This window comes from Taudactylus pleione, unplaced genomic scaffold (genome assembly GCF_031769625.1).
Source record: "Taudactylus pleione unplaced genomic scaffold, aTauple2 ptg000053l, whole genome shotgun sequence".
Lineage (NCBI taxonomy): Eukaryota > Metazoa > Chordata > Amphibia > Anura > Myobatrachidae > Taudactylus > Taudactylus pleione.
Window position 1 is genome coordinate 24,712,508 of NW_028284455.1, and position 21,943 is coordinate 24,734,450.

Genomic DNA, 21,943 nt, shown 5'->3' on the forward strand with positions numbered 1-21,943 from the left:
CTCATCATCTCATCCTCTTTTTTCCCAGCCAACCACTCCCTATCTTCACCATCCAATTTGCCAACTCTGACTTCTTTCCTCTCAGTATAGTAATCTGGTCCTGCCCCTTCCACCACCCCCCTGGACTATACCCTTCCTGCCTCCTCCACTCACGCTCCCGTTGCCTATTCCCATTTAGCCCATATTTTCAAGCATGCTCTTGTCTCCCTCATTCTTTAAAAACTCATCATTGATCCAGACACTCTCTCTAATTACTGCCCCTCTATCCTCCCCTTTGCCTCCAAACTCCTTGAGCAGATTATCTACAACCACCTTACCACCTTTGTATTCCTTTCACTTACTACTTGACCCATTTCAGTCTGGCTTTTGTCCTCTACACCCCACAGAAACTGCCCCCAATAAAGTAAACAATGACATCCTTGTTGCCAAATCCAAGGGCTACTTCTTTCTTCTCATTCTCCTTGACCTCCCTGCTGCTTTTGACACTGTGGCCCACCCTCTCCTCCTGCACATCATTCACTCCCTCTGTCTGCAAGATACTGTCCTCTCCTGGCTTTCCTCCTACCTCTCTCTAAGACTGTTCTTTTTCTGTTTCCTCTCATGATTGACTTTTCCCGCACTTTTTCTACCAGTAGGTATCCCCCGAGGTTCTCTACTATTCTCTCTTCATACATCCACTTTAGGTGATCTCACCAGCTCTTTTGGCCTCCAATATCATCTCTATGCTGATGCATATATCCAGATCCTCCTGGATGTCCCAGTACTCTCTTAAACTTGACAGAGCAGATAATATTCCCTCTCTCCTGAATAGCCTCATCCCCCTCAATTTCATTATCTATTGACAGCACAACCATCTCTTCTAGCCTGCAAGTGTATTGTCTTAGAGTTATTCTTGACTCCTCTCTCTCCTTGAAACCACACATTTAGTACCTTTCCTGACATTTCCATCTCAAAAGAATCTCTAGGATCAGACCTTTCTCACCCTGGTGGCAACTAAGACCCATATCCATTCACTGGTTATCTCTAGAAATCACTACTGTAATCTCCTCTTTTCTAGCCTCCCTGTCTCCTACCTCTCTGTCAATTCCAATGCTGCTCTACAAGTGTAGTACATCGGGCTCCCCTCTCCTACAAGCCCTCCCCTTCTCTTTCTGAACCCAATTCAAACTTTTCACACTCAAAGACCTCACCAAATCCTTTTGAATTTACATTTCTAACCTTATCTCCCTTCACACTCATCTGCCCACTTCACTCTATAAATGAATGCCACCTCTCCTCCCACCTGTTTATTTTTTCTCACTCCTGCCTATGCTACTCCATATCACTGGAACTCTCTCTCTCTCCCTATCACACTCTCTACCTCTCTACAAAATTTCAAATGGGATTTAAAGACCTACTTCTTTATCGAAGCGTTCCAGCTCTCACACTAACTCACTGATCCATGCTCCTTGATCACTGTCTCTCCCCTTGTGTCACCCCTGTCTGTCACTTCCCTTTAGATTGTAATCTCTCACGATCATGGCCCTCTTCCCTCTTGTGCTTTTCCGTCCCTCACTTATACCATCATCTCCTCCCCACTGCCTACAAAAAACACCAAACCTTTCATTTCTATTGCACTGCTGCTTATCTGGATATTATGACTGCTGATGCAGCAATGTTTATAAACCATGTACACGACAGACAGCAATATACAAGTGTACAGAGTAATATAGACAGTATATCAATTCACATTGATAACATATAATTACAGTGTGCAGTATGCATAATTATGTACACAAGACAAAGGGAAGAGGGCCTGTTTATACAAGATGATAATCTATTAATGTACAGGAATCTATATTGAATATGACTCTGCACCACAAATAAGCCAGTGCCACTTATTAGAGGCCCTGATGTTCCACATTCATACCCTCCTCTTACCCAATGCCAAAGTCTAGTACATGTGAGTGTTGAGGATGTGAAAGTTTTGTAAGATATTACCGGAAACTAGAGATGAGCAGGTCCAGTTCTCAGAGAACTGGACCCACCTGAACATTGCAAATCCGAGTCGAATCCAAGATTGGCTCAGAATTTCCCGCGTGACTCAAATCTCAAAACAAGGCAAAACGTCATCCTCACGCTGTCAGATTCTCGGGAGTTTTGGATTATATAATGGTCCCTGCGATCGGCGCCATTTTCACTCTGGCTGTGGAGAGAGACGCTAGCAGACGTGTAGTCACTGTCAGTCACTCTCAGTGTGTGTGTCCAGTCGGGGTCTTGGGCTTAAGGCTGCTGCTGTGTTGTCCATAAAGGGGTTTAGGCTGCAGTATATAAAGGGGGATTCCTTCAGTGGGTGCTGCAGCTGCTGTGTCACTTGTCCTGTCAATTAACTATGGCTGCTGCTGTGTTTTTGTCCTGTTCATCAGGCTGGGGCTGCAGTCCATAAAGGGGTGCTCTGTCAATTAGCGGCGCGCTTGCCCAGTGTAAAAAAAAAGTGCTTTTTTTCTTTCTTTTTTGTGTGTGTGCGTTAGCAACTTAGCTACGCTATTTTTCTTCGGTGACACTGCCGCAGTTTATCATCCAAGTATTTGTGACTCTGCAGGATGTCTGTCCGCACACAGCAGGGGTGCTTTGTTGTCCATAAAAAAAGGCTGCTGTCTGCGTTGTTCATCAAGGGACTGCTGCCTCGTGCAGGGGTGCTCTTCCCCAGTGTAAAAAAAAATAAAAGTGCTTCTTTTTAAAAAAAATTTGTGTGTACCTTCGCAATCTAGCTGCGATTTTATTGTTTGGTGTCACTGCTGCAGTTTACCGTCCACATATTTGTGTCTCTGCAGGTGGTCTGTCCGCACTTGGCAGGGTTGCTTTTTTGTCCATAAAGAAGGAGTTCTGTCTGTGTTGTTCATCAAGGGCTGCTGCCTCATTCAGGGGTGCTCTTCCCCAGTGTCAAAAAAATAAAATTGAAATAAAATTAATATTACCAATCCACAAAAAAAAAATAATTTTTTTTGTGTGTGTGTTCATTAGCAACTTAGCTGCGCTATTATTGTTTGGTGACACTGCTGGCCAGGCCGCAGTTTATCATCCACATATTTGTGACTCTGCAGGTGGTCTGTCCACACTCAGCAGGGTTGCTTTGTTGTCCATAAAGAAGGGGTGCTGTCTATGTTGTTCATCAAGGGGCTGCTGCCTTGTTCAGAGGTGCTCTTTCCCAGTGTTGAAAAAAATATTGTTCGGTGACACTGCCAGTCAGATTGCAGTGTATGTTTGTTGATATGGAGGACAATCAAAAGAGAGGAGAGCAGGAACCACATACCAGTCTTGCAGCTGCTGCCAGCAGTCATGATGATGATGCAAGGCCGTCAAAGTAATCTACGAAGGCCGATGCCCAAGGGTTTAAGTCAGGGCATTCAAAATCAAACAAGCAATGTTTTACAGTGTTAAAGAAAAAAAATTAAAAGCTATGTTAGCTGCAGAGAAATGAAAATTAACGATATGCCATTTACTAAGAACACAACACTATATGGCTGATGAGTACCTCCAAGCGCTCCCTTTAGAATGATTTGCAAAGGAGGAGGAGTACAATGAATTAAAGCACCTAAAAGTTTTATTTGTAAACAACATTAATAACAAAATTCAATAACACTATTATACCAGCATAAATTGTAAACATTGTACAAAAGTACTATATACTGTATAGTGCAGATGATATAGAACTAGGAATAATGAAATGTCATAAGCATGTACATTACTTCAATGTAGGCAATTTAAAATTGCTATTCATCAGAAAAAAAATCTATAAGTTTCACCCCTGGTCTCACCCTTTTGGGCGGGTGGTGTGAGCAAACCTCAGATGGGAAGTGCTGTTTGCAAGTAGGCAATTTTCACTACACACCACCAAGCTTTGCCTCATGTCACTGGGATGAGATCCACTCAAAGGGGAAGTCCATTTACAGCAGCATGGAAATAGGCACAATGTGTTTCGGATGCTTCCCGGCATCCTTCTTCATGTGCTAGATACCATGCTCTAAGTCTGGCTGCTATTTAAGTATCCTCCGTGGAAGTTGAAATCCCTCATTTCCTGCACAACTTCCCGTGGTTTGCATCCCACCGTGGGAGTCAACCCAGAAGTGGCATCACTCTGCATTCTATTCCATGTGGTCGCAGACCGGAAGTTTTAACAATCAATCCAGCGTCACCTAGCTGTTCCCTTCTCTCTGTTAGATCCAAGCACCTGCAATCTCTACCACCAACACCTGAATTATCAACATCCTCAATCGTGATCGGAAGTAGTACTGCTGCATCCAATTTCATAAGCATGACTGACTCCTCTCCTATCTGTGATTCCTCAGAAGGATCCTCGAGTGCTATGCCTGTTGCTGCTGATGCTGCTGCTGGGGGTGGATCTTCATACCAGAAAGGGACCAAGAAGACTACTAGTAGTAATTTATAAAAACAATTGACTATTAAATAATACTTTAATAGAGCAAGTAAGCTGTCACCCAGTACCACAGCGGATCACTGATGCCATGACGGCTGTGCTAGTATTAGATGGTGAAATAATAGAAAGTCAGGATGATACTGTGGAGGAAGTGCAAAAGGAGGATGAGGGGAAAATTTGTGTCCTATTTCCCGCTAATAGGGATGTTGATGATGAGGATGTTGTTTGTGTAAATCAGCCACCAGTGGCAACAGTTCTTGCTTGTGATAAAAAGAAAGTCAGAAAATCCACGTTTTGGGTGTTGACTTATTTTAATCTAAATTCTGACAACAGTTGTGAAGGCGTCTATTCCATTTGTAAAGCCAAAGTTAGCAGAGGAAGGGACGTTAACCATCTAGGCACCTCCTCCCTATTACGTAATTTTCAGCGAGTTCATACAATTTGTTTAACAAAATTATAATAATTTGTAAATTAATAACAAGCAGTCCAGTATTAGCTACTAGCAGTTTGGACCAGCACATGGGGGGGAGGGCCCAAGGACAATTCCATCCTGCACCTATTTTCTTTACATTTTGCACATTGTGGTGCATTGCCGACTGACATTATTATAGTTTATTAAACTGCCATCCTGTCTGCCACTGCAGTGTGGCAATGTTTCATAGATGTCCTATAGTTTTTTAAACTGCCTTGTGTTTGAGCCACTGCTCTGTTGCTTACTTTAGCCAGCCAGCTCGATGCAGCCTTTGGCCTATATTGGTGAAAAAAAGTGAAATCAATATTGTGAGCTGTGAGGTGGTTAATAATGCCTGCAAATGATTATTAAGGCTAATATTACTGTAGGAACAAACACAGGCCCAAATTATGTGGTTTTAGCTGCTTATATAAATTTCTTGGAAACAAATACAGATCCAAAACCAAAATCAAAACCAAAACACGCAAGGGTGGTTTTGTAAAACCAAATCCAGATCCAAAACCTTGAAAGAGATACAGATTCAAAACCAAAATACGGGGGTCGGCCGCACATCCCTACCGAAAACCATAAATCCCAATATTGCAGAAATGAGATTACGGAAACATTAAGCCCCATGTAACAGTCCATCCCAACCATATCTAATCTGATTTTCTGCTTCCCGATTTGCCTTCATCCCATATGATAAAGCTCTGAACTTTTTATAGGGCAAAAAGCCAAAAATGGGAATATTATAAGATACACTGAATATAAATATTTACAAAACATTTCAATGACTGATGTCAAACAAGACATCACTTTCATAGAGAATGTTTGGCTTATTTTATAAATACCTTCTATACAGATGTCAAGTACAGCCAAAAGCATTTTCCACCCCTGCATGCTGGTGATTATACTGAAAGTCTGCAGTAGCATCCTGTGATTTATAAGTCATTTTTATTTTTAGAATCCTACACATACTACAATTGCAAAGAGAGACAACATTTTACTTTTTTAATTACATGCTAAACTGAAAATTATGTAAATCTTCAGATATAAAACTATGAAGCCTGTAATCTCTCTGAAGCATTAGATTGAATATCTTCGTCTTTGGCTTAATGCCTGCAAACACACCTGTGGCCCAATTGTAATTTTCAAATAAAGCACACACTGCAATAATTATGTTTAATATTTAAACAGTCAAATGTCACATAGAACAGCTGCTTTAAAATACTATTCACCTGTGCATATGCTTTATTAATCAATATACATTGAGAGCCATAACTGCTACTTAATGTTTTGCTTGATTCTGATTTAGTTAAAGGTTAAGATTTTCACCTTTTAATTTTTGTTCATTTGTTACTGGCTTATCCTGTGCGCATATTTAAAATTTTTTGTGTAATCAAGTAGAAAAAGTCCCAGTCTCTTTTGAAAAATCAGTCTTTTCATATAGTAAACCATCTAAGAACAACTATGGGGCTTGTTTGTCAAAGGACGAATCAAGATACAGTAAGACAAGGCTAAGGGCTGTATTCAATTAGATGCAAAAAGCCGTTTTCGGCTAAAAAGTTTCGCCGGTGACGTAATTTTGATTTCGCCAGGCGAAAACGAATCCCCATATTCAATTGCGAAGGCTTTTTTTGCAGGTGCGGAAAGTGAATGCATTGGAATCGGCGAAAAAGATTTGCATATGAAAGTAGGCGGAAAAAAGTGCAGATTTGGGGTTTAGGGGTGTAAACTTGCAGGAACACCCCTGCACCCTTGGGACAGTCCCCCCAAACTAAACTGTATAAAAAAATAAAAAATACTTAAGAAGGCCCCAAAAAAGTACTTTCATTTTGGGGGCAAAAAAAAACAAAGTTGGGGTACAAACATAAAAACTAGTGAAATAGACTCCAGGGGGGTCCCCAAGTATGCGTCAGGTGTTTTTAAGTTTGCAGGTGCTTGCGGAAGGTGGATTTTTAACGTTTTTTAAAACTTCACTTTAGCAACTTTCAAATATGCTAGCCCCCATTTTCATGTACCCCAAATTTGCTGGGACTAGTTATTTTGAAGACTAAATATTGCCTAATGCCATTTCTCACCACATCTCCAAAGACGCTAATATTAAGCTTTTGGAGAAAAAAAAAACCCAGTTTAGCTTTATTAGGGGTACAAGAACACCCCTATAGTAAACCCCTATGTAAGTGCAGCTTTCGGGGGATACAGAGTGTTTTCACCATTTTTGACAGTACTTTTCGCCAGGTCCGAATTCGCCGGGTGCCGTTTTTGCTGATTTCTAATTGAATATGGGGATAAGCAGGGAGGGGCGCTATACTTTTCCGCATGGAAAACCAGCGATGACGGCGAAAACCTCACCAGGCAAAAAGTGCTCGACTTTTCGCACACTACAGTATTCTGCAGCACTTTAATATTTGGCAAATCACATCAGTACCTGCCCCAATAGAGCTTACAATCTAAGGTCCTGATTCAGAGCTGGACGCAATGGAGATTAAGAATGCAGATCGGGCAACTGTTTGCCAATGCACACGCGTATAAGCTGCACTGCACAGCAATCACATATCGACTGCGGACGCACAGAAGAATCCATTGCAAATTGAGTGAATAGCTGTCAGCATTTGACGGGGTGACGGGGGTAGGTCTGAAAAACACAGGCGTATCTGTCTGTTTTAACGCCGCTTCATGGGCGTGCATAAATTAGTCCATGCAATCTCCTATGCAGCTTTGCGTGTCAGGAGAGCTCCCAAGGCTGTGGCAGGTTAGACCTTCCGCAAGGGCAAGATGGCCACTCCATATGCATTGATGTTACCAATATTTACACATGTAAGCAACATTGGCCCTCATTCAGAGCCACTCGCTATTTGCGGTCGTTCGTTTTCTAAAAAGGGCTGGCTATTCAAATGAACCGTTCGCACTTTGCGGTCTGTTCACGCCTCTAAGTCTGAACGAGCGAGCAAAACATGCGAACGTAAATTTGAAAAATACGCCCCCTGGCCGCTCGCGCCATACGTCATGTCCGCTATTTATTAGATTAATCGAGTACATCGACCAGCGTATGAACTGCTCGCTATTCTTGTGGTTGGTTTTTTCAACCACTATTTTGCGAGCAGTTCTGAGTTAAAATAACCCAGTGACGTGGTCAATGACGCTGCTGGATTAATTATGCACTCCCTTAAAATGCCCGTTTTGACCTTTAAGCACGCCTGCGATCGGATCTCCACTCCCCGTTTTCAAGCACCTTCCCCTGTTACCACCCACATACGCCTCATTCTGTCACTCAAATTAGCAGGCATTCGCTATTTTGCGAGCACATGAATTTTGGCCGCACTGACTGGTTCGCGCATGCGTATAACGATCCGTACGCATGCGCAGTTGGGCAAACATCGCTCGGAGCGAACGAGCTGCCGCTTACGAGTGGCTCTGAACCAGGCCCATTGTACGCATATGAGAAGACAGCATTGGCCACATTAAGCTATTTAAAAAATATTTTAGCCTAATTCGTCATTGGGGGGGGGGGGGGGTTGGTGTCGAAAGGGTTCTGAACCAAGTCGCCGCATTTTTCGGCCAAAGTAGGGGTTATGCACAACTTTTCACCTGCTCTGAGTTGGTGAAAACTTTTTGCCGGTTATTAGTGTAAGGAGAATTTGCTTGTGCGAAAAGTTCGGCAATAGGATTGCGCGATACGCATTTTGTGCGAAAACTTTGCATCGGCAAAAACTTTTTCCAAATACTGGTCTTTTCGCATCTAATTGGATATGGCCCATAGTGGGAATTGAACCCACAATATTAGTTCTATGAGGCAGTAATGCTAACTATTATATTATATTGTCTGTGATATCCATATAATTAGTGAGCATCAGCAAATACACTCGTATAAGTAGCTAAAATTGATTATATACAGACTTTATGCACATTACATCAAGTAAATCGCCTTTTAAAGTTGGGCTAATCAGGTGCCACAATGTTTCCCAATGCAGTATGAACTAATGAATTATTTTTTAATGCAATACCATGGGTAGCCACAGTGGCGTAACAACTGCCCCCGCAGCCCCCGCGGTGGCTTGGAGGCGCCAGGTAACTTGGGGGCGACGGGGGCAGTGGTTACGCCACTGCATTACTGTGAGCACTGGCCTCTGAATTGATCGGAGGCTAAGGAAGCCTCCGATCACTTCAGAGGCCAGCGTTCCCAGTAATGCAGTGCGCAGGTGAAGTCATGACGACACCCGCGACCTGGGGAACCTGCGCGGCCACGTCTGCTGGATCTATTTAGATCCAGTCAGTGTGGCAGCGGGAGAGACAATGCGGATGACAGCGCGCAAAGTCAGGTAAGTGAGGGAGGGGGGGGGAGGGGAGGGAGAGAGGTTTGGGGAGGCCACAACTACAGTGGGGCACTACTAAAAGGGGCACAACTACGGGGGCACTACTAGAAGGGGCACAACTACAGGGGGCACTACTAAAAGAGGCACTACTAGAAGGGGCACAACTACAGGGGGCATTACTAAAAGGGGTACAACTACAGGGGCACTACTTTAATGGGCACAACTACAGGGGCCCCTGCATAATTGGCACTACTACAGGGGGGCATTGCATAATGGACACTATTACAGGGGGCATTGCATAAGGAGCTCTAGTATAGGGGGCATTGCATATGGGGCACAACTACAGGGGGCACTACTTTAATGGGCACAACTACAGGGGGCACTGCATAATGGGCACAACTACAGGGGGCCCTGCATAATGGGCACAACTACAGGGGGCCCTGCATAATGGGTGCTACTACAGGGGGCATTGCATAAGGGGCACTATTACAGGGGACATTGCATAAGGGGCACTAGTATAGGGGGCATTGCATATGGGGCACAACTACAGGGGGCACTACTTTAATGGGCACAACTACAGGGGGCCCTGCATAATGGGCACTATTACAGGGGGCATTGCATAAGGGGCACTATTACAGGGGGGCATTGCATAAGGGGCACTAGTATAGGGGGCACTGTATAAGGGGCACTAACTTGATACACGCAGTTTACAGGTTATAAACTATGTTCCCAATAATCTGGTTCTACACGGACATAAAATCTGTGCAACCTGTCTTGAGCTGAGGTGACAGACTGGCAGGAGCAGAGAGGAGGGTTGGTGAAGTAGATCTGTCAGGGTGGGATGTAATGGGCATTACTGTTTGGCATAATGTGTATATGGCATTACTGTGTGCACAATGTGCTATTAGGGCCATTACTGTGTGGCATAATGTGTTGTATGTGGCATTACAGTGTGGCATAATGTGAAACAGTGGCATTACAGCGTGGCATAAATTTGTTATAAGGGCATTACTGTATGTCATTATGTGTTATACGTGGCATTATTGTGTGGCATGTGTAAGGGGCATTGCTGTGTGGCATAATGTGTTGTAAGGGGCATTCCGGTGTGGTACACTGTGTTATAAGTGGCATTACTTAGTGTGTCATAATGTGTAAGGCACGTTACTGTATCATGTAACCACACACCTTTAACGTAGTCTTTGGGTGTGTTTGATCTTTGGGCGGGGAAGGGGGGGGGCTCCTGAAACTTTTTTTGGCATGGGGGAGCAAAATTTGGTTGGCTTTGGAATCATAGTAAATCTGTGCAGCAGCGGTCATAGGGCCTGTTTCAGCAGTGATTCGCACGCAGATCGAGTGATTGTTAGCCATTGCGCATGCACAGAGGAATCCATCGCAGAGTGAGTGACAGGCTGTGAGCATTTGCGGGTGGTTACGGGAGAGTGGTCGGAAAAATGCAGAAGTGTCTGTAGTCTGAATGCCGTTGCTGGGTCATGCATAAATTAGCCACTGTGATTGCATACTCAGCTTGAGAGCCCACTGCGTGCGAAGAGGCTTGCAATGTTTGCGGCAGGTCATGCTGCGTGAGTGGTCGATGTGTGTCGATGGTACCGATGTCTACACAGAAGAGTGACAGTGGACAGATGCGAGAAAGCAGCAGTGGGCGTCTTTATGTCGGCGGTGCTTTGGCAGGCATTCGCATATTTTCCCAGCTGCGTTCCATGCAAATTCGCAGCTGCGATCGCTGCTGAATCAGGGCCATAGAGATGTCCTCCATAGAAAAGCCAAAGAAGAAGTTACAGAAGCATTTAATTTACAATTAATGAAGCAGCAACATCTGCAGTGCTAAGGTACTGTCATTCACTTGCAGTGGCAATGAGCTTTTAGTCCCACTTCTAGATATAAAAGCCAAGAAATATGTTGTTGATACCTTATATAGGCGCAATTAACTACAATTCATGCAGCTGGTGGGTTAACACTTAAAACAAGTAAAAACACAAATTCTTAAAAATTATAAATAATGGATGAGTGCAATGCGCTTGTGGTGTAAAAGCAGCTCTGTATTATTGATAGTATATAAAAATGAGAATTCCCTTTGCTTCTTTGGCGGGGACTTGTTGCGGGCAGGAGAAGCAAGGAGGAAAGAGGAAGCAGTACATTCAATTCTGACAAACGCCTAACAGGACTCGAGTATTACATCCGGCGCCGGGCGCTAGACGTCATCAACCAGCGCCGCGGCACAGCCGACTGCCCGCAACAAGTCCCCGCCAAAGAAGCAAAGGGCAGTCCCCAATGGAGGTAACCCCTAAGAAGATCGGCGGTAAGGTAGGGACAGGTAGTACGGGCATAGGCGGACCATCACCCGGACCGGGTCCTGACTTTCCTCCCACATTAGTCAAAAGACTATAAACATCAATATCATTTATGATTATTTTATGTTACACGTTTATTATGCCTAATTTATCCATATAGCGCTCATTCTCATTTTTATATACTTAAAAATCATAAGTAGTGCACAGAGAATAGTGAAACCTAATCCAGTGCTAATTGTAGTTAGATGTACTTTGTACTAATTACCCCAAAAATATTTGGGAAGAAACAATACCTGGATTAATATTAAAGAACCCATAAAATAGTAATAACATGAAGTGGTAAACAATAAATACCACATTTATTCATAAATCATAATTAAAAACACGCAAAAAAGATATTCAAGCAAATAACAAAGTAGTGCTTGAAAATTTCATAAAAAGTTGAAACTCTGGGTAAATCCTGTTTTCATACCCTCATCGGCTGGTGGTGTGCGCAAACTGGTGGTATGAAAGCCCAACTCCGGATAAAGGCAAAGTTTCTGCAACACACCACAAACATGAAAGCCTTTTAGAAGGTGAATCAGGAGCCCAGTTCATTAAGCATGGGGTCTGCACAATGCATTTTGGAAACAGTAGTCCATTATCAGGATATAAAAGCCAGTCATTAGCTGGTTTGCACAGGCTTGGTTCATTACCACTGAGGGGGTACAATACTTGACTGTTATGGGCAGGAATTTGACAAGAGAGGGAGCCCTGAAGTGTCAATCATTCCAGTGGTCTCAACATACAGGTGATGTTCCGAAAGTTCAAAATCCAACCAAACTAGGTTGGTTAGATGACCACCAAGTGTTCGAGATTACGTTATGATTTTGGGAAGGGTTATTCACGTGGATGGAAAACATGAACAGCAAGTAAATCTGTTGTGGTAAACTGGAGACATAACAAACTAGAAGTAACTCTGGCAATAAACTGAAAGCAAAAGTGGCCATATAAACAAGAGGTAACAGCTGTAGTAATCTTGTGTAAGTGGAAGTAACCTTATTCCAGATTACCACCACCATTTCTTACTCAACTTCATTCTCATCCACTCATAAAAAGAGTTGTATTTTTTAATTATAGTGCATCTTGTGTCACATAAAATTGACTTCATATATTTCTGTTTATACTTTGTTTTATCCATAATTGGATAATACTTTTGTATTACTCTTACACTTCAATAAAGAACATTATTTTAAAAGTAAAAACTAATAATTATTATATAATTATTTAATAGAAAATTATTTAAACACCTCTGACTGAAACTGTCAATTAATAAACTATGAAGCATGTGTTTGTGTGAGTGATGTGTTCAAGTTTTCTCGGATTAGTGTGTGTTTGTTTTGTGGTTTGTTTTAGGTTTAGGAGAGAAAGCAGCAATGTCAGTTTAACTTAGCAATGACCTTGTAAGCACTGATGGATACTGGCAGGATGGCACAGTAGACCCTGCAATGGTCTTGAAAGCACTGATGTATACTGGCAACCTGGCACAATAGACACTGAAATGGCCGTGAAAACACTGATGGATACTGGCAGCCTGGCATAGTAGATGCTGCAATGGCCTTCAAATCACTGATGGCTGCTGGAAGCCTGGCACAGCAGATGCTTCAATGGCCTTGAAAGCATTGATGGCTACTGGCAGCCTGGCACAGTAGACACTTCAATGGCCTTGAAAGCACTGATGGCTACTGGCAGCCTGGCACAGTAGACACTGTATTCTAGACAATCCACTATGGTCTCACAGTCATTATTAAGTTCAAACCAATACACACATCTGTTGATTTCCCCTTTAAAAGTTGAAGTGGAAATATGCTTTACTGCTGCAGAACTTTTGCCAATATTACTGTAAAAACACAAATAGATCATACCAAGAAAATAAAAATTTTTGTTTTAGCATAAATGCGAGGGACATTCAGGATACATTCAGCAAATCAGAAGTGGATGCCGATCGTCATTAAAATAAGTACATTTTGCACGAACACGATCTTATTGTACTTTGGCTGCACTTACTCACAAACGCCTGTCTCCTTTGGCTCAAAGAGTCATATGCTCATAATGGGTTTCAATCAGTATGGCTATGGATGCGCAAGAATTTTTGGTGTCTACAGTGAAATAAAGATGCTTAGGCATGCCTGCGTTCGCACCACCACTCCCCCGTTTCCTTCAACCAACCCCTGTCTGTCACCACCCACAAACGGCATGTCTTGTCACTCATTCTAGTGACCTGTCTATGCGCAGTGGGTGAACGCTTCCTGATCGAATGGACTGATTAGCGCACGCTCACTATGATACGTATGCATGCGCAGATTGCAAACATTGGCAGGCTGCGTGCGAACGCAGACTAGCGAGCGGGTCTGAATCAGGCCCTGTGTTCACCTGTAAATAAACCCCAACAGGCTTAAACTTGCTTGAACAAACTCAAAACTGTGGAACCATGGTTGGATCTTTTAAGCTTGCAAAAATTCTATAAATTACTTGCTAATTTTCAAAAGTTTGCATTGATTTCACAAATTTAATTTTGAGAACCTTTTTTCAAACTGTTCCAGCATCTTTATTTAAGACTTCTGTCTTTTATGCAAAATAGACCCACCCCCGCCTCAATAATACACAAACAAAATCTCACCCGCAGACTATAAGATGCTTCTAAAGTATAAACAAAGAATTAAGTGGTACTCCAGAGTCCCTATCAACTCCAGCCAATTACAAATGGTTTCACATGCTGGATACTTCACATGCTGGATACTCTCTGTGAATCTCAGATATTCCGCAATTAGTGGGGGTCATACTGAGTAAGTGGATGGTACTTTTTAATGGGATCTTTTGAGCTTTTTCATTATTTGGACTATGAATCCAAAAAGGAGAAAAAAACATTTTATTCCACCTTTGTACTATGATGGTTTGAAACGGAAGAAAACAAGATTTTATAATAAAGCAATGAATTAGAGCTTTGTGGAACTTTGTGTTTTTATTTTAGATACCCAATTCAATTATACAGCAATTACTGAGGTGGTAGGGTGGGGCAGAGTCTCAGCACTTTTAAGCTCAGGGTTGATAGAATCTAGTTGTGGGAGCCCCCCACCACATAGAGTAAACAGCCTTTCACTGACCAGCGAGGTGCTGGTTTTTGTTTTCACCCACTGGTCTCGCTGGTAGTGGAACCAATCAAAGCTGTCTAGCATTGGGACTGCTTGAGTATTTGGGAGAAGGGAATACTACCAATGTTTTAATTATTATCATTATTATTGTTGTTTTATCACACAGTGCAACATCTGTCAATTCTTTGTTATTGAGCTGCATTTGTTTTTACTGCAAATGACTGACAGTTACAGCACTTCAGCTCAGACCTCAGTTCTGCCATTTCATAAGTTTAAGATGGGTGTGAATGTAATAATTGGATACACAGAGCACTGCATGCCTCATGCATGTGTACTTTTTATTCATAAATAAGTGTCATTGCTATCTGGATGCAGAAACATATACAGTGCATCCGGAAAGTAATCACTCTTTCCACATTTTGTTATGTTACAGCCTTACAGTACTTCAAAATGGAATAAATTCATTTTTGTCCTCAAAATTCTACACACAATACCCCATGATGACAACGTGTAAAAAGTTTTTTTGAGATTTTTGCAAATTTAATAAAAAAAAAAACACTAAGATATCACATGTACATAAGTATTCACAGCCTTTGTCATGAAGCTCAAAATTGAGCTCAGGTACATCCTCTTTCCACTGATCATCCTTGATATGTTCCTACAGCTTAATTGGAGTCCACCTGTGGTAAATTCAGTTGATTGGACATGATTTTGAAAGGCATACACCTGTCTATATAATGTCCCACACTTGACAGTGTATGTCAGAGCACAAAACAAGCAAGAAGTCCAAGGAATTGTCTGTAGACCTCCGAGACAGGATTGTCTCGAGGCACAAATCTGGTGAAGGGTACAGAAAATATATGCTGCTTTGAAGGTCCCAATGAGCACAGTGGCATCCATCATCCATAAATGGAAGAAATTCGGAACAACCAGGACTCTTCCTAGAGTTGGCCGGCTGTCTAAACTGAGCGATCGTGGGAGAAGGGCCCTAGTCAGGGAGGTGACCAAGAACCCGATGGTCACTCTGTCAGAGCTAAAGAATTCCTCTGTGGATAGAGGAGAACCTTCCAGAAGGACAACCATCTCTGCAGCAATCCACCAATCAGGCCTGTATAGTAGAGTGGCCAGACGGAAGCCCCTCCTTAGTAAAAAGCACATGGCAGCCCGCCTGGGGATTGCCAAAATGCGCCTGAAGGACTCTCAGACCATGAGAAACAAAATTATCTGGTCTGATGAGACAAACATTGAACTCTTTGGCTTCAATGCCACGCGTTATGTTTGGAGGAAACCAGGAACCACTCATCACCAGGCCAATACCATCCCTACAGTGAAGCATGGTGGTGGCAGCATCATGCTGTGGGGATGTTTTTCAGCGGCAGGAACTGGGAGACTAGTCAGGATAGAGGAAAAGATGAATGCAGCAGTGTACAGAGACATCCTGGATGAAAACCTGCTCCAGAGCACTCTTGACCTCAGACTGGGGCGACGGTTAATCTTTTAGCTGGACAACGACCCTAAGCACACAGCCAAGATATCAAAGGAGTGGCTTCAGGACAACTCTGTGAATGTCCTTGAGTGGCCCAGCCAGAGCCCAGACTTGAATTCGATTGAACATCTCTGGAGAGATCTGAAAATGGCTGTGCACTGACACTTCCCATCCAACCTGATGGAGCTTGAGAGGTGCTGCAAAGAGGAATGGGCGAAACGGCCCAAAGATAGGTGTGGCAAGCTTGTGGCATCATATTCATAAAGACTTGAAGCTGTAATTGCTGCCAAAAGTGCATCAACAAAGTATTGAGCAAAGGCTGTGAATACTTATGTACATGTGATTTTTTAGGTTTTTTTTTGTATTAAATTTGAACAAATCTCAAAAAAAACTTTTTACACGTTGTCATTATGGGGTATTTGGTGTAGAATTTTGAAGAGAAAAATGACTTTATTCCATTTTGGAATAAGGCTGTAACATAACAAAATGTAGAAAAAGTGATGCGGTGTGAATACTTTCCGGATGCACTGTATATGAAGTTGGGTTAGGGTAAATTTAACTAACATATTTCATTTGGAGCAACCTGTAAAAGTAGTCTGTACATTTATTTTCTTCAGAATGGATATCATTTAAACTATTGTTTAAGGGTTTCTGTCCAACAACAGGGGTTGATTCAAATAAAGGGAAATATGAGATCTTATCTTTAGAACACATGGAAACCTCTATTCTAATTGCACTATTAATGATGATTAGCTGGGGGACTCAGCGGGAGCCGGGTATGACTAAAAGTCATGTCCCAAAGAGTGAAATGTGAGTCAGCTATGTGACATTTTCATTAGGGGCATAACTATAATTTTTTGAGACCCATGGAAACAGAGCTTCCTGCTCTCTTAAACCACCCCTGTCTACACTATAATGTTGTTGTGCAGTGCCTGGCTCCCGGTCACTGAGAAGGAGCCTGTACTGCAGGTAAAGTCTCTGGGGGAAGCCCGACATCCCCAGGAGTGCTGGTCATGCCCCAGAGTGATTAGACTGGGTGCGTGCTATGAGGCCATGTCCCGCCTAGTGAGGCCACACTCCTATTAGGGATCTTTTAAGTGAACTGGGTGTCACCTACCCCAGTGACTCCACTGAACTGAAGTTACATAAAAGCTTTATTAATGTTTTCCTAACAGTTTAATAATAAATAGTTGGCTATAAACTAAGGTCATAAGGTTACAGTACCTCTGTGACCCACCAAACCCACAAATGAACATATAGTTTTGCCATGTCACTACATTATTTGATCAAAACTACATCTACATGAGGTAATTGTTAGTAACTGTCCATGCTAGATGCCTAATGATTTGAGCTCTCTCAGACAAGCACATAATACATTGCCATGTTGTGTAGCATGTAGTTTCACTGCTGACACCAGTTTAATAATAATAAGCAGTATATACACAGACAGACCACTGTAGTACACTTCTTCTGGCCATACACTTGCGTGATTTCAGGCCGATTGCACGATTTTAGACGCCTTGTACGATGCATTATGTGGAAATCGTGTAGTATTTAGGTAGGAATATGATCCGATGCGCGCTCCCGACACTCTTCAATCGTATCTTAAGATCAGATGTGCAACTCAAATTATACGCTGTAATCGTATGCAGATCTTGCTGTGTATTTGCGCATGCGATGCATCGTGAGTCCGATTGTCCGAGTGGCGTCATTTAAATCTATTATGATTGCATGTTTTTGGTGAGGCACACGATCGATCGTATCATGACCAGTCGTATAGGAGCGAATTATCGTACCTCAGATCGTATGTACATCGTGTGTTAAAAAAGCAAAAAATTGTATGGCTGGGACTGCCAGGGAGCTGCCGGGGAGTTCAAGGGAAAACGTATGATGAATCTCATCTTATGCTGGTCGTACTAGTGTATGGCCAGCAATAGCAGTGAGTAAGGGGGGCTTACTATCGCTGACCTCAGCTATACCAGGCAGGATGTCCTGCTCTCCTCACTTATGGTTAGGAAGACAGAGAGGAGGCGGAGTTTTACTCATTGTATTTGTTATTTTGCATCTAATTAGCAGCAAGGATAGTGACTATCATCAGAAATTTTGGGGGGATTTTGGAACAGCATCATGGGAGGTGTATACAAAATTGCTGTACCACAATAGAGAGCTCCAATTACCTCTTTTCAGGGATGGACTTGGGCTGCTAATCAGCCTTGGCAGTCCCCCTGTGCATGCGTGTCCGCAAAATAAGCGTGACCTTGCTACAAAGGGGGCGTGGTCATGTCTCATGGGGCGCGGTCATGTCTCATGGTAGGCATGTCGCGAGCACGGGCTTCGCGGCACGCTCCCGTCTTTCAGTATCCTGGCCAAGCAGAGCGCCGAGAGGTGGAGCTGCTCGGCCAGAGTTTATAACACCGGACTGGCCCATATGCTCTTCTGCCACTTGCCAGAAGTGTCAGATGGGTAGTCCAGCCCTGCCTCTTTTCATGACGTATTTAATACTGTCCATAAATAACACTGCAATAAAGAATACAAAGTTGTGCATGCCATCTTCATATAGGTATTTCCAATATGCAGAAAGTTGGTATGCACCAGTATTTGTATGGTAATAAAATATAAAATATGTGCATTATATAAATTGTACTGTGAGGTCATATTATTGCAATTACGTAATTTATTCTTCTTATGTCACTTAATTACTGGCTGTCTTTACTTTAAATAAGAAAAATTCTGTAAAATGTATTTTTAAGGTTTGGCAACTGTTACATGAAACATGGTTACGTACATATGACTTTTCTTGTGTTATCGACTAAAAGGAGACCTATAAAACATAACCAGTTTGACTTTTTGTAACGTTTAAGTATAATGTATAATGTCTCTGTACTTTGTTTGGTAGAAGAACAATTGAGACAGAGCTGGATGAGCCATAACAGAAGTGCTTCAGAATTATAATTGTACTTGAACGAATGTACTGTAGTTATTACTTTATACAATAAGTAGCATTCTATGCACAGCCACTGCATAAATCAATTTAAAGCACTTTGAGAGTATTGATTTGATTTGTTACCGTAATAGGTTGTGTCAGTATCTTAGACTAAAGGGGTTGTCTACCTTAAGATAACTTTAGGTCAATCAATGTTACATGCCCTTCTGAAACTTTAAGTATATAAATTGCTTTAGCTTTCTGACTCCTGTGATACATACATGTAATTTTTGCAGAATGCTTGAAATAATGTACTAACAATAAGTATAACATGAAGATAATAAATGATCCACAATTATTTTTTATTACAATGTTATACGCGCATGCGTGTGGTGAGGACTGCAGTGAGTGCGGTCTGCACTACACAGTTCACAAACACACTGTCACAAACATACTACCCGGCAGCAGTGTGTTTGTTTTAGCAGCCAATGAGAGTCAGACAAAGGGGGGAGGTACAGTAGGTCTTTAATAAATCATACTGGCTGTATTTATTTGCCTGCTGCAGTCATGTTTTTTAGTGATAGAGGTGTGTGTATGTGTGTGTGTGTGTGTCTGAGTCATTCAATGTGTATATCCCGTTATAGGTTGAATAGTATATTTTACTGTAGTGGTCCTAAATCATATGTAAACTATTTATATAAATATATATATATTTTTTTATATTTACTTATATTTATTTGTGGCTAGATGTTTTTTCATTGGTTCGGTAACCAGGGATTTGGAAAGCCCCCTATCAAAATCCTGCGTTTGCCACTGAATTTACAGGCAATAAATTACTACAGACTGAGAGGTTTTTATGTAGGTGAAAAACTTGAGGGGTTAGTGGAATATAGTCCAGCTAGTATCTCTTGGAAAGTCATTAGTAGCCTCTATTTTTGCTACATTTCCTTATCGTTTGGAATATTGTTTTGAAATTTTTTTGCATCATTTCACTAATACTTAGATATTGCTGTACAAAGCAAAATGGCTGAAAAGCGACAATATGAAGCTAAGAAAAAACACTATTATTTTCCACAGTAGTCAAGTTTTCATTTGGTTAGTACAAGGTCGAGGAAGGAGTTATTTTCCTCGTTGTAAACTTTGGAGTAGATGCATTAATGGTGTGCTTGTAGTCTGCGATGGATATCTAAATCATCTTTAGACCTTAAAATAATGGTCAAGTGAAATAAACTAGCTACAGGATAATTTAGTAAGACAGGGTCCTCCTACTTGCTGGTAATGTCACGACTGTGTAATGTATCAATTAGCTGCAAATAGCGATATTTCCACCATTGCAGCAATGTTCAGTTTTAGAAAGGTTTAAAATTGCATTTATTGGCATTAAATTGCATTTGTTATTTATTTCCAAAATAATGGTAGGAGTTATACAGCAGTCAATGAATGCTCATGAAAACACATAGCAGATATTTTCTATGAAATATACATATTTATTTAAGAAATTATATTTGCAGTTTAAAATAGCAAGAGTAATTTCTTCCTGGGCTGAAAAATACTACCCTTGATATTCAATCTTGATATTGAAATTGAGACGCCAGAAAAAAGTGTGCGTGGTCTCATGAGAAGGGGGTGTGGCCTCACAGTAAAAGCCACCCCTGTGGCTATGCCCCCCCATTTTCCTCACTTTGTGGGCATGATTGGATCTCCAGCAGCTGCTGGGTTGCCCCCCAGTCCATCTCTCACATGAATCGATGCCCGGTGCATTTGCACAGCATCTATTCACCGCTTGCTGTATCTGTCCTTAATATAAATTTTGCTGTCACGTTTTAGGTATACTTTAAATCAGTGGTTCTCAACCTCTAACTTCAAGTATTCCCAGCAGGTCATGTTTTAAGAATTACTGTCTGTGGCATCAGGTGGGATAATTACTGACCCAGCAAAATAGATGGACTCACCTATGCATGATTAAAGACATCCACAAAACATGACCTGTTGGGGGTACTTGAGGACTGGAGTTGAAAACCACTGTTTTAAATACTCCAAACAGGAACAGATCTAATTCTCATCCAGAGTTTCATTTACCTGTTTTTTCATTGAGATCACTACAGGTAATATGATTAATGATTAATGGAATACACTTTTAAAGCCAGAAAATTACATATGTCATGAATGCCTGTTATTATCACTAAAATAATGCTGTATTTGTGATTCCAAATTATCAGAACACATTTTACCTTTACATAGCTAGAAAATGATATGTTTTGTAAATATGTGTTTTCACAAATTATTGCAATGCACTTTATGTAGCAATTAGAAATGTAGTAATTGGGTAAAGTCCTATGTAAGATGCTCTAAAATCCTTCTGATTGCCTAGAACAAGGGGCAATGGTACATGCAATAGAAGAATGTTATCAACTGCCCTCCTGGGTGAAACTTGCATGATGCACCTTTTAGAAAAGAGAGGGGGGTTTAACCCCCAATTGTTCCTCAGCACACTGAACCATACCAGCAACAATATATGAACACTACATGGTAATAGAATTTCAGAGATATTAGTTGCATGTATTTGCAAATACATGGGATGCTGCTAGGCCTCGTCAAGGCTTCTCTGTCACTAGCAGTCCCTACACTAAGCAGTTCACGTCCGGGGCGCAGAGCACCCCAAATTAAGTCCAGCCCAGGACCCCCCCAGGGCATCACACGAAAAATGGAAAAAGAGTGACAGTGCAGTGTAAAGTATAGAAGTGTGCAAGTAATTACTAAGTGTTAAGGGGTTAAAATATATGTGAAAAATTACATGAATAATAAACAAACATAAAAAGGTGATGTGAAAAGTAACTATGTGTATTAAGTGGTGATGCCCTCAGGAGGCCCAGCCAGAGCAGCCTTGGGGGCCCTACGCCCAAATGTTCA